A 14,404-nucleotide genomic window follows, 5' to 3' on the forward strand; every position below is an offset into this window, starting at 1 on the left:
ATAGATAGATAGATAGATAGATAGATAGATAGATAGATAGATAGATAGATACAGACATACTTAAAGTAATGCTTATTTCACCACCTTGCATTCTAAAGTTTTAGGTAAAGATCTTGAACAAACTATCACTCAAAGTATGTGTTGGTATGAAAAGCAAATAAAAAAAGTGTGTCTTTAACACTGTATTTGATACAACTGAACAGTTTGCATGTGGACAGGTTTCTTTTTTTAAGTATTACAAATCTGTAATTACAATTACAAATGCAAATTTGCCTCCACTTGTTTGAGCTTAGGTATTCTGATATTTCCAGAATCGTGTCTATTGTTTCTCCCTTGATTTTGATAGTCACTTACATTCTGTTTCTAATCAACCTGTGATAATGTGACACATGGATACACACAAAAACTATGCATAGTTTAGCCAAAAAGGCATGATTCAGGTCCAATCAATCAATCTTTACCTTTTCCTTGAGCCTTTAGCATAAGACTTGAGGATACTGTTGATCGTTTGCATTGTGTAACAGCTGTAGATGCTGAAGACACAACACTGAAGAAAGAAAAAAAAAAAAAACAACATCCCATGTGTTCCTTGTTTTCATTTTTGAAAGTTACTACCCTTACTGTATCCTTCAAGGGTGTGAGCTTCACTTTACAGACAGCAAAAACACGAAGAACAATTAATGTATATGCAAATCTGCAATCCTGAGACCAATGGCTTTGTTCCTTGAGTCTTGTTGTCACTAATTTTAATTAGCCAACTCCCTTTAGTGGATGTGAAAGCAAAGTCCTTATCAATGGCACAATAGAAACATATGAGGGGACGGACAAACTAACAAGGGCCTTTAATCAATGGCTGCCACACAGGCACAAGGCAGTGTTTAGCAAAACACTATTCACATTAACTTCCTTCACTGTTAGTGTATTACTTTAATATACAAGTGTGTGTGGAGGTGTCTGTGGGGGGTGTGCATATGTTTGACTTTTATTTGTCTTTTTGTTGTTTGTGCATACTGTTTTCTTTGCTGAAATTCTTTTGCAGTCAACTAAGAGGCTGACTTTCATAATACTTTGTGTTGATAAAACGATAGATCACTTGTAAAGCATGGTTTCATGGGACAGAGACAGCTCTACAGAGGATCATTGTTAAGACTCACTGGAAGCTACGGCTAACCCTTCAGCAGATTAAACAACTCTGTGCCTGCCAAATACCCCCATGTCAAGGTCCCCTAGGCTGGAGCTTTTCTGCAACCCATTTGATTCTCAATGTGGAGTCCGATTAGGCTTCGACTCCAATCAAAGGCCCTCTCTGTAGCAGACTTCCTTCATCTCTGAAGACCTACTCAGAGGCACAGTGATTGGTCTGTATTCGGGATCCTTATGCTTTTTCTTTCTTTTCCTCACCCTCACATTGGAAGGACTGAAAACTGGAAGATCTTGGTTCACTATATATGTGGTTGTATATCACCTGACAAGCTTTTGCATGCTCCATACCTGCTTGTGTGTGCTTTATTGAAAAGTAGTATTAGTTTTTTTTTTTTTTTTGTGTCAATTGTTATTCAATAGCCTTCACCAATAGCAATCTTTGACAACATGTGCTAAGTCAAGTCAGATTTATTTATATAGCACATTTAAAACAGGAACTTTTACAAGTTAAGATCTACAAAAGCTATGTCTTCACTCCATTAGTAGATATCAGTGGAGTAGATGTGTGTATGGGGGTGGGTGGGGTATGGGCCAGACTGATTGTGTGTCTCTCTTTGTTGTTTTCCATCCTTTGTTTCATGCTGTTGTTTGGATAGCATGGACTAGCTGGAGATGGGAATAAATGGGGCTTTTAGGAGACATCCGTTATATGCTGACACAAAGCCATTATAAAAAGAACAACTCCATGTGTGTCTTTGTTTGTGTGTGTGCGTGTGTGTCAGCAAGAACAATATTTCTATGTTGGTGTGATCTTTTATGGGAACAAATTGTGGGTGGCGCTTTGGTATGTTCAAGCATTCAGTATATATTTAATATCACTTTATGCTTTTATACATTTTGCCAGTGATAAAATACACAAAGTGTCAAAGAAGACAGTGACATCCTAAAGCCAACCAAAAACTAAATTAACAAAAAAACAAAGTTGACAAATCAACAAATGACCATTAATCATCACTTTCTCCACTTCCCTTACCAACCCTTGCTTTTTTAAACTTAAGTCTCCCAGTTTTATATGCAGTCTGGCATCGTGCCTCCGTGCCCCGACTGTCTCCACTGTTTTCCTCAAGTTTTATTAGTCATCTGTATTTTTTTTTTTTGCTTCAGTGTCATCGTTTTGTTTTTCTTTTTGTTTCAATATTAAAACTATTTTTTTTCCCCAACTCTGCTACTCACATTGGTCTTCATTCCTGGACGTGTCATCACTAAAACTTGACAAATAGGTTGCACATGCACAATAGACATTGTCATTTCTATAAGACTTCACATTTTTACTTCACAAAAATTCACCAAAAATTTAGTTCTTAAAATTCTTCTTGACAACTAGTTATCCAATAATGTGGACCTGTAAAACAATTGTAAGAGTCTTTAAAATGATACGGGTTTTATTTTTAAGTTGATTAAATCTGTTTTTGGTGCTATCTGTTGAACAAGAACAAGAATTCATTTAAAGTTACTGAAAGGAGCAGTACATTTTTTGATCCCTTGCCTTTTTCTTTCCTATTTCCAATTCTAAACGATAAACAACCCCACCCCCACCCGGCGCAAAATATCAGTACTGCAAATACAAGCTGTCAAAGTTTGGGATTCAATGAGTGCCCGTCTGAACTTGTTTTATAATTTGGACTTTTTGTAACAGGTGACTATTTTCTTAACCTTTTTGTTTATACTCAATTTTCACAGCACATAGGTCAATGCTAAAATGAGAAATTTGGATGTTGCAATAACATATTTCTTATCAGATCCGGGGGAATTAATGAGACATAGTATTATCCTGCCAGTTTATATCTGAGTGATCTTTTTCTTGTGATAACCCTTCACTTAGTTGCTATTTGTTTATTTTCCTCCTCTCACTGTGGCCCATTTTCCTCTCATATTGTACTTTTGAACATAATTTCAAAATTAATGTTCTTGTGCGTGTTAGGATTCAGAGGTCTGATGTTCATGCCTTAGAGAGAGTATGTGCAGTGTTCTTTGTCTTTGTTTGCGAAGCACATTGATGGTGCAAACATGTTTTATAACTCTTCATAAAATGCAAATGGACTGTCTGACTTTGGGTATAATGATAAATACGTCAAAGTGCCTCATTTATTAGTTGGCGTCTGCTCTGTAAGCGGGGGAAGTGGATTTGATATATTTAGTATTTGACTGTTGCCCTAAGTAAAAAGGATAATTCTAGTGATATTTCTGTAGGAAGGCCTATCCTAATTCCCTTTTCTATTACTGATATCCATAACAAAGGCTGTACCAATAAATGCCTGTATTTCAAGTTAGAGACATTTGTCATCCAATCTTATACAGTAGCTTGTCATCATAGGTCAGAGAAGGTGAGCAAATTAGAATAAATAGATGTATTAACATTTGTATGCAAAACACATGGTCATAGCTACAGAGTGAGGCTATTTTTTAATATCTAGAATGAATATGTTGGTACTTCATAAGAATGTGCATATGTGTGTGTGTAATATATAATATATAATATATATATATATATATATATATATATATACACAAATGGATCTGAATACAAGGGCAGATGACTTGAGAATGGCATTCATGACCAAGTTAGACACCTATAACCTGCTCCCTTTATCAAGGGTAAGTTGCATAGTACCTTCTGAAAGTATGTTAGAATTTGTCAATCCCTACTGACACAATCACAAAGATCATCATTAAGCTGGTATATCACAGCAGCATTGATCCTTGACTTCTTGTTTGGCTACAAGATCAAGTCAACAATGAAAAAGGAGCATTGTATGCCATGAAGAAGGACACTAGAAGCTAAGATCTAGGCAACATGGACACAAATCAGTCAGGTGTCTGGGAAATAGAAAGGTGCAGTGAAAAAGACACAGCAGATAAAACACTGGAACATGACCTTACCTGATGCTGTAAAGACTGACAAACAATGCCTCAAAGAGCTTAAAAAAAGAAAGAAGGAAAAAGACTGACATTGTTTTTCATTCATTCAACCTTTATTTAGACAGGTTAATCCTATTGAGCCTCTGTATTTAATGCATTGTGTTTTTTTTTTTTTTTGTTTGTTTTTGGAATAACGACAATATCAACTGATTAATGGAGTACACATTGATATATGATGAGTTGAATGGGAGGCTGGACACTAAAGAGGGTGAGAAGGACTTGTACCGATTGGCGAGACAAGGACTTGTACTGATTGGCGAGACAGAGGAATCAGGCTGAAAAGGATGTGCAGCAGATTAGACTTGTTATTGTGGGAAGTTCAGTCCTCACCTCCTTCTACAGGTGTGCAGTGGAGAGCATCCTGTGCTCCAGCATCAACGTGTGGCGTGGAGGCTGCACAGCTGCAGAAAGAAAAGCTTTGCAGAGTGGTGAAGGCTGCACAGAAGACCATTGGAGACAACCTCCCCACCATCACAGACATCTACACCTCCAGATGCAGGAAGAGAGCCACCTGCATCATGAAGGACCCCACTCACCCAGCACACACACCTTTTCCCCACTCCCCTCAGGCAGAAGGTTGAGGAGTATTAAGTGTAGAACCACTACACTGAGGAACAGCTTCTACCCTGAAGCTGTTAGACTCATGAATCCCTAATCAGGATTAGGGAAAAATAAATAAATAAAATCACTGTAATGCCAATTGATTGATGATATGTGCTGCTGGCTATCCATGCTGCTGATTTCATGCTGCTGATTTATTTCATGCTGCTGTGTTCCTCCTTACTCATCTGCTCACACACTCATGTTTGTGATGCTGTTGTTCGGCATATTGTTTTTGCACTATTAGTGTTAAGCATATTCTTAGTTTAGTGTATTTCTTAGTTCATACTGTAGATCTTATTACTGTTTTTTTTCTTTACAATTTATACTTTTGTTGGATGTAACTGAGACCCTGTTTACAAAATGTTGTTCCACCACATGTACCACATATGATGTGGATGACACTAAAGAAACCTTGACCTAAAAAGGGGCAGCTATTATAAGATTTATTCTTCTTCTGCTGCCTTTCATTTTATTTTTTTGATTGTATATACATTTTTGTTTTCTATTGTATATAGATATTTTGTTTTTGATGAAATGAATACATTTCTAAATAAATACAATGAATAAATAAATTAATAAATAAAAGATAGGACTAGTAATGTTTTAACAAGTGAGGAGTGTGTGATAGGAAGATGGAAGGAGTACTTTGCGAAGCTAATGAATGAATATAATGAAAGAGAAAGAAGAGTAGAGGTCATAGAAACTGTGGAACAAGAAGTGGGGTTGATTAGAGGGGGTGAAGTCCAGAAAGTTCTGAAAATAATGAAGGGGAAGGCAGTAGGACCTGATGACATGCCAGTGGAGGTTTGGAAATGTCTTGGAGAGATGGCAGTGAGGTTTTTGACTCAAATATTCAATGGCATATATTTCAGAGTGAGCGAAGGTCTGAGGAATGGAGGAAAAGTGTGCTGGTGCCCATTTTTTAAGAACAAGGGTGGTGTATAAAAAGCCAATCCACTATCATCACTGTACCATTATTAAGAAATATAATGTAATGAGCTTTGATAGCTTTATTAGTTTCTGTTTTCTTAAACCGTTTCATAAATGCATCAGTCATGTAGCACCTGAGCCATTACATACATTTTTTGAGAGACAGAACAGCAATAGAGTCACTATAAGTTTCATAAATCAAGACTGTAAAATACAATTTTGTAGGACAACTTTTGGACAGACAGCCTTCTCTATCAGGAGCTGTAAGCTTTGGAACTCATTACCATCTGATTTTAAGACTATAAGTGACATTAAAATATTCACTTCAAGGCTTAAGAATTGGCTAAAGATGGACCAGAATCGTACTCTTTTTTAAATATTGTAATTGTTTTAACTCAGTAGTTTTAAATACATTGTTTTATATTTCTTTTTCATCATTTTATTGTATTTACTGTTGATTGTAACATTTCATTTAACCCACTAGTAAAGATCTTCCTAGGGACAGGTGTTATGAATTAACTTTAGCTATATACACAGTGATGCAGGCACTAGATTGTTTTGATATATGTTTCATGTATCTGTCCCAATCAAATAAACAATAAATAAAATAAATACATAGTTGTAGCAACTACAGGGGAATTAATTTGATGAGTCACACAATGAAGATCTGGGAGAGGGTTGTGGAAGCAGGACTTAGATGAGAGCAGCAGTATGGTGTCATGCCAAGAAAGAGCACCACAGATGCCACCTTTGCTTTGATGATTCTGATGGAGAAGTACAGAGAGGGTCAGAAATAACTTAATTGTGTCTTTGTGGATTTAGAAAAAAGTATACAACAGGGTGCCAAGAGAGGAGGCGTGGTATTGCATGAGGAAATCTGGAGTGGCATAGAAATATGTTAGACTGGTACAGGACATGTATGAGGACACCAGGGCAGTGGTGAGATGTGCTGTAGGAGTGACAGATAGCGTCGAAGTGGAGGTGGGAGTGCATCAAGGATCGGCTCTGAGCCCCTTCTTGTTTGCTCTGGTGATGGACCGACTGAAATATGAGGTCAGGCATGAATCCCCATGGACTATGTTGTTTGCAGATGACATTGGGATATGTAGTGAGAGTAGGGAATGGGTGGAAGGGAACTTGGAGAGGTGGAGGTATGCACTTGAAAGAAGATAAATGGAAGTCAGCTGTAGTAAGACAGTACATGTGTGTGAATGAGAGCCAGTGGAACAGTGAGGCTACAAGGAGCAGAGGTCACAAAGGTGCAGGACTTCAAGTACTTGGGGTCCACTGTCCAGGAAAATGGGGGATGGGGTAAAGAGCTGAAACAGAGAGTCCAAGCATGATGGAGTGGATGGAGAAAAGTTTCAGGAATAATTTGCAATAAAAGGGTGTCAGCAAAGGCCAAAGGAAAAGTTTACAAGTCAGTGGTGAGACCAGGTATGTTGTATGGTCTGGAGACAGTGGCATTGACAAAAAGACAGGAGAAAGAACTGGAAGTTGCGTACATTAAGATGTTGCGGTTCTCCTTAGGAGTGACAAGGATGTATACGTTTAGGAATGAGATCATCAGAGGTACAGCACAGGTTGAACAACTGGGAGATACAGTTAGAGAGGCCATACTGAGATGGTATCTCTAACACAATGTTAGAATGCTATGCCATACCTGGTTCCTGGATCATTATCCAGGGTACTGGATACAATTTTTAGATTTGAGTGATCTCCTTAAACCAACTGTTACTGCCCCTGGCCTCTAGAGTCTGTGTAGTCTCTCTCTTTGTTTATGCAGATTCAGGTGTGGGAGCACACTCAGCTGATTGGCTGCCAGGAGGCTGCAGAACAGCAACACCATTGGACCAGCAGGAGATTGCCACACCAATCAGATGATGATGAGGTCCACCTGCACCCTATAAAAGGGTCCTGGAAGCATTCCTTCAATGGGGCAGCTTTAGGCCGAGTTTTTTGTGCAGCTGACCCCCACTTTGTTGTATCCTTTTGAGGATTGTTTTGGGGACAGTTTTAGACAGAAGTTTTTTGTACAGCTGATCCCCATTTTGGTTGTTGTAACCTTTTGAGGACTGTTTGGGCAACTTTAGAGTATTGTGTACTCCTGATCCCTTTTTGCTCAGCTTAGCAGCATGGTTCTGAGTTTGACTGGTTGATTCAACTTGTATTTGGGAAGTTTTTGGTGAGCCTTTTTAATGTTGTTTTGTTTGGGTTGTTTTGAGTCTGGACTGGTCTGACTTGTTGGGTTATTTTTGTTATTTAATTGTTGCAGCAGCATTTGACCCACTTTAGTATATTTTTGTTGGGTCAAAGAGTATTTGTCTGTGGAACATTTTTCTTTGTAATAAACCCTCTTTTAAAACATCAATCAACTCCATCTTTTTTTTTTTTCCCCCCTCTGGACACATTTTATGTTACACCCCCTGATACACTAGACCTGGGGGCGTAACGCCAACCTTGCTATTGTAATCCAATTTTGATTTGCTGAAACCAAAACGGTGGAGAGAGGAAAAATACAAAAGTTGAAGGAATACATATTGCCTGCAGCCTTGCATGCCAAAGTTTTAAATAACGATCTTGCACAATCTGTCAGCAATCAGAATATGTGGTGGGGATGACTCTCAGCTACAACAACACATAATTTAAGCTCTACATATGGAAAAAATGTACAGACTTTTAGCTGTTTTGTGTTTGCAAAGAATGGTTAGCTGTGGTGGACATCGGACTGACTTTAAAAATGTAATCAGTGATACATGTTGCAATTGACCATCCCTGTTACCCTTTCACACTTTAGTAGCACATACACACACACAACCACGTACACATACAGCCACATCCCACTCCAGTCCTACCACCCAGATAGTTTGAACCTTGACAGTACAGTTCAGGAAAACGTACATTACAACTTCAACACTTGTACATGTTGCGGCTGCACTGGGTGGTATGACAGCTGCTTCATTCATTGCATGGTCAAGCAATGTTTATTTTTCATTCAAGATGTTTCATGATCGTAATCGTAGTTGATTTTGTATATTTTATTTGACTGATTTGTATATTTTAGTTATAGCTTTCTAAGAATTAACTGTAAAAAAATGAATTTGTTTAAACTGTGGTTAAACTAAGTGTACTTGAAAGACATGTAAAGATTTTGTTCTTGCAAATTGTGAAAATAAAATTATGCCTTGTGGGTGGGGCTAAATATTAAGAGTGGCTGAAACTGAGGAAGCAGAGAGATAATGTTTAAGTTGGTTACAGAGAAGGTGACATGTATGTGTGTGTTTTCCATCAACTTGTAAGGAAGGAAGGTGTTTTTTTGTTCATTTCTGAAAGAAAAAAAAAATACTGTGATGGTCTTGACTTGCCAGATGACTTGTTTAAAAGATTTTTGATCAGATTCTCGAAATGTTTACTTGGGATAGAACACAGTGATACATGTATATCCACACATTGTTTCAATTCCTAGAGTTTGGATTAGCTCTCCTTGGTTCATGAGATATTTTGCAGACAAACATCCCATCACAAGCGATACATGATTTTCTGTCTTGGTGGTGTCATAAGCTCAGGATACCCAGATAGTACGAGACCCGGAAACGACGCAAGACTCAGATAAAAAGGAAAAATGAATTTATTTACAGTGATGTTATATACATATATACAGATGGTAGCCTGGAATCCCTGGAGAGGAAGGACAAAGGTCAGGAGGTTCTTGTAACGAGGGTGGTTGTGATAATGTTTGGTTTGTTTGTTTCCTCTTACAGGTTGGAGAAGGCAGTGAGGCTCAGCTGAGATTCGTTGATTTCCAAGGATGGTTTCAGTAGGCAAACAGGGCAAGACAGGCAAGTGGCTGGAGGGCGAGGCACCAAGAAAAGGACGGACCAGGACCGGAACCAAACGACAGGTCAACTGTAGGCAGAGGAAACAAGGTAAATATCTTAAAGACTCTGAACAAGCACTGGCTAGAAGCATAAATACCAAAACGGAATCAATGCTCCAGCGAAGAGTAGAACTTGGCTGCAGCCTTAAGTAGAGCTGGAACTCATCAGGCAGATGACCAACAGCTGGTGGTGATTGGCGGCCATCTTGGGGCTGCAGCAAGAACTACTCTTACAGTACCCCCCCCTCAAGAGTCGCCTCCAGACGACCTGAGGCGCTTCTCGGGGTGGGCCTTGAAGAAGGCAGAGATGAGGCTTGGATCCAGTATGAAAGAACGAGGGATCCAAGATCTTTCTTCAGGACCATATCCCTCCCAGTCAACTAGGTACTGGTAACCACGTCCTCGGCGTCGCACATCCAGGATGGTCCGGACTGTGAAGGCTGGATGGTTGTCGATCAACCGGGCGGGTGGAGGGAGGTCGGCAGGTGGGCACAAAGGACTTTCGGAGACAGGCTTGATCTGAGAAACGTGTAACGTGGGATGAATCCTCATGGAGCTAGGAAGTTGAAGTCTTACGGCAGAGGGGTTGATTATCTTGATGATGGGGAAAGGGCCGATAAACCGGGGAGCCATTTTCCTGGGAGTGTCCCTCAGGTGGATGTCCCTGGTGGAAAGCCATACCCTTTGGCCCACTTGGTAGGGTGGTGTAGCAGAACGATGGCGATCGGCAAAGTTTTTGTTTTGGGCAGCGGTGCGTACCAGCGATGCCTTGGCCTGGCGCCAGATGCGTCGACAACGGCGGAAGTGATGTTGTACGGAGGGTACTGAGATGTCAGTCTCCTGGCTGGGAAAAAGAGGAGGCATGTATCCAAGAGAGGCTTCAAAAGGTGACATACCTGTGGCTGTAGATCTATGAGAGTTGTGGGCGTACTCCACCCAAACCAGGTGCTGACTCCAGGCTGAGGGGTTAAGTTCTGTGATGCAGCGTAGGGTGGACTCCAGTTCCTGATTACAACGTTCCGCCTGACCGTTGGACTGGGGGTGGTAACCGGAGGTGAGACTGGAGGAAGCCCCTAGAGTATTACAAAAACAGCGCCATACTTGAGAGATGAATTGGGGGCCTCGATCCGATACCACATCAGAGGGAATACCGTGGATCCTGAAAACATGCTGTACAAGAAGTTGAGCCGTTTCTAGGGCGGAAGGAAGTTTGGGAAGAGGGATGAAGTGGGCTGCTTTTGAAAATCTATCAATGACTGTTAGAATAGTTGTGTTACCTTCCGATGGAGGCAGGCCTGTGACAAAATCTACTGATATGTGAGACCATGGACGGCTGGGTGTAGGCAGGGGTTGCAGAAGTCCGGCAGGAGGTTGGTTTCCTGTTTTATTACGAGCACATGTTGAACATGCTGAGACAAATTCTTTCACGTCTTGAGTAAGTGTAGGCCACCAGAAGTGAGTCTTAGTTAAAGACAGCATGCGCGAGGTGCCGGGGTGACATGACAGTTTGTTGGTGTGTAACCATTCGAGTACCTTCGATCTCATAGTTGAGGGGACAAAAAGCATTCCAGGGGGTCCAGTGCCAGGGTCAGGTTCAGTCTCATGAGCCTCACGTACCTCTCTTTCAATAGACCAGGTGAGTGCCCCGACAATGCAGACTGGAGGGATGATGTTCTCTTCGGTGTCAGGAACATCTGGAGGGGAAAACTGACGAGAGAGAGCATCAGGTTTGGTGTTCTTAGAACCGGGTCTGAAAGTTAAAGTATAATTGAAGCGATTGAAGAATAGTGACCAGCGTGCCTGTCTGGGGGTCAACCGTTTGGCATCTCTTAAATATGTGAGGTTTTTATGATCAGTCCATATCAAAAAAGGAATTTCAGTACCTTCGAGCCAATGGCGCCATTCTTCTAATGCCAACTTAACCGCTAACAGCTCCCGGTTACCCACATCATAGTTTCTTTCTGCAGATGATAGGCGTCGAGAGAAAAAGGCGCATGGGTGAACCTTATTGTCTCTGGGTGACCTTTGGGACAGAACAGCTCCTACCCCAGTGTCAGATGCATCCACTTCTAGAATGAATTGATGTTTGGGGTCTGGATGGCAAAGGATGGGTGTGGATGAAAAAAGTTCTTTAAGTCTACAGAATGCTGCATCTGCCTCAGGGGTCCATCTAAAAGTCCTGTTGATGGAGGTAAGCTGAGACAGAGGTGCGGCGATGCGACTATAATCCTTTATGAAGCGCCTGTAGAAATTTGCGAAACCCAGAAAACGTTGCAATTGCTTTCTGGTCTCTGGGACGGGCCACTCCACCACTGCCTTGGTTTTCTCGGGGTCCGTTCTATAATGTCCCTCCCCGAAGATAAAACCCAAAAAGGATACAGAGGGAACATGAAAATCACATTTCTCTCCTTTTACAAACAATTGATTCTCATAAAGTCTCTGTAGTACAGTCCTGACTTGCGCTATGTGATTGTTTTTGTCGTGGGAGTAAATAAGAATGTCATCTAGGTAGATGAAAACAAAATCTCCAATAAAATCTCTTAGGACATCATTAACTAAGGCCTGAAAAACAGCAGGGGCATTGGTTAGTCCGAAAGGCATGACCAGGTACTCGAAGTGACCCAGGGGTGTTCGGAAGGCTGTCTTCCATTCATCACCATGCTTTATGCGAACTAAATGGTATGCATTCCTCAAATCTAACTTGGTGAAAATGGTGGCAGATTGCAACTGTTCATGGATGGAATCAATTAAAGGTAGGGGATATTTATTTTTTACCGTTATGTTGTTCAAACCCCGGTAATCAATACAGGGGCGGAGAGTTTTATCTTTCTTTGTGACGAAGAAAAACCCTGCCCCCACAGGAGAGGTGGACGGGCGAATGATCCCGGAGTCGAGAGACTCCTCAATGTATCTTTTCATGGAGTCCCTCTCTGGGCCTGAGAGATTATAGAGTCGACTGGAGGGTAGGGGGGCTCCAGGAAGGAGGTCAATGGAGCAGTCGTACGGATGGTGTGGAGGTAGAGATGAGGCTTTCTGTTTGCTGAATACTTGCGCTAAATCATGGTAGTTAGAGGGAATGGCAGACAAATCAATCTCCTCTTTGGTCATGTCAAAACTAGAGGAGTTGGAGATACCTGAGCGAAGACTGTGTTTTAGACACTTGTTGCTCCATCTCTCCACCCTCCCCAATTCCCAATTAATATGTGGATTATGATCTTTTAACCAGGGGTATCCTAAAATTAATTGAGTGTTGGGTGAGTCAAATACAAAGAAATTAATGTTTTCGTGATGGTTTCCAGACGTTATTAGATGCAGAGCCTCAGTCTTAAAGCGGATCTGGGCCAGGGTCTCACCAGTGACTCCAGCTATGTAAACTGGTTGAATTTCTTGAATGGGTAAAGAAAACTTTTTGACTAGATTAAGGCTTAATAAATTTTGCTCTGCGCCTGAGTCAATTAGAGCAAGGACTGAAAAACGATTCTGATTAACTTGAATAACAGTGGGTAATGATAGTCTCTGTAGAGAAGAAAAAGAGGAAGTGCCCACCAATATTTCTCTATTTATTGGCGGGCGCCTTCGTTTCCCCGAAACGGGCAAGCAGAAATATAATGTCCATCCCTCCCACAGTAAATACACAAGTTGGCCTCTCTACGTTTTTGTTTCTCATCGGGAGTCAATCGGGTGCGTCCCACCTGCATGGGTTCAGGTTCTGGTATCGCAGGCACAGTTGTCGGAGTGGAGACTGGGAAACTCTGGGATTTGTAGTTTTCAAAATAGTGTTTGTAGTTGCGGGACCCACCTGATGACGGAGAGGAACCGGAAGCTGTGGATCTCTGGGAGTTGTAGTCCCGTTCCTTTCTGCGCTCCCGTAGGCGTTCGTCAAGGGATATGGCTAAGTTTATTAATGCGTCGAAACTTGGTGGCTCGTCTCGTGCGGCAATCTGGTCCTTAATATAGTCAGACAATGAGTTTAAAAAGGTACCTTGTAGGGCTCTCTCGTTCCACCCGGTCTGAGCGGCGAGAATGCGGAAGTCGAGAGCGTATTCAGATACAGGTCGCCGGCCCTGACGTAAACCCAGAAGTCGCTTCTCCGCATTGGGTTCCTGCAATGGCCGGTCGAAAATCCTACGGAACTCGGTGAGTAAAATATCAAAAGAAACTGTATCCAGGTTGTGATGATGTAGGAAAGAAGTTGCCCACCGGAGAGCGTTACCTTTAAGCTGACTGATGAAATACGTAATCTTCGCGGTGTCTGTGGCGTAGAGTTGAGGAGCTCCTTTGAAGGCGAGTCTGCATTGAAGGAGAAAGCCCTCACAGAGATCAGGGTCCCCGGAGAACAGCTCAGAAGGTTTTACGAGTACTTGTTGGTTTGTGTGGTTGGTAACAGGGCAAGTACAGACTGGACTCGGCTCAGGTGGAACAGCTGAAGCTGTGGTGGAAGAAGGTGAAAGTCTTTGATTAATAGAGAAGACCATACCTCCGAGCTCCTGAAGGTTGGACTGGGTCTTTTGTTGCTGGGTCAAGACTTGTTTCAGCATCTCCTCCAGTTGGTTGATTCGTTCTGTTTGAGAAGGGGAGGAAGCTTGCTCGCTCCTGGTCTCGTTCTGGGTCTGGTTTGGCTGGAGCATTTCTGTCATAAGCTCAGGATACCCAGATAGTACGAGACCCGAAAACGACGCAAGACTCAGATAAAAAGGAAAAATGAATTTATTTACAGTGATGTTATATACATATATACAGATGGTAGCCTGGAATCCCTGGAGAGGAAGGACAAAGGTCAGGAGGTTCTTGTAACGAGGGTGGTTGTGATAATGTTTGGTTTGTTTTTCCTCTTACAGGTTGGAGAAGGCAGTGAGGCTCAGCTGAGATTCG

The sequence above is a fragment of the Nematolebias whitei genome, chromosome 19, assembly GCF_014905685.2.
Source record: "Nematolebias whitei isolate Nwh7 chromosome 19, NemWhi1, whole genome shotgun sequence".
Classification (NCBI taxonomy): Eukaryota; Metazoa; Chordata; class Actinopteri; order Cyprinodontiformes; family Rivulidae; genus Nematolebias; species Nematolebias whitei.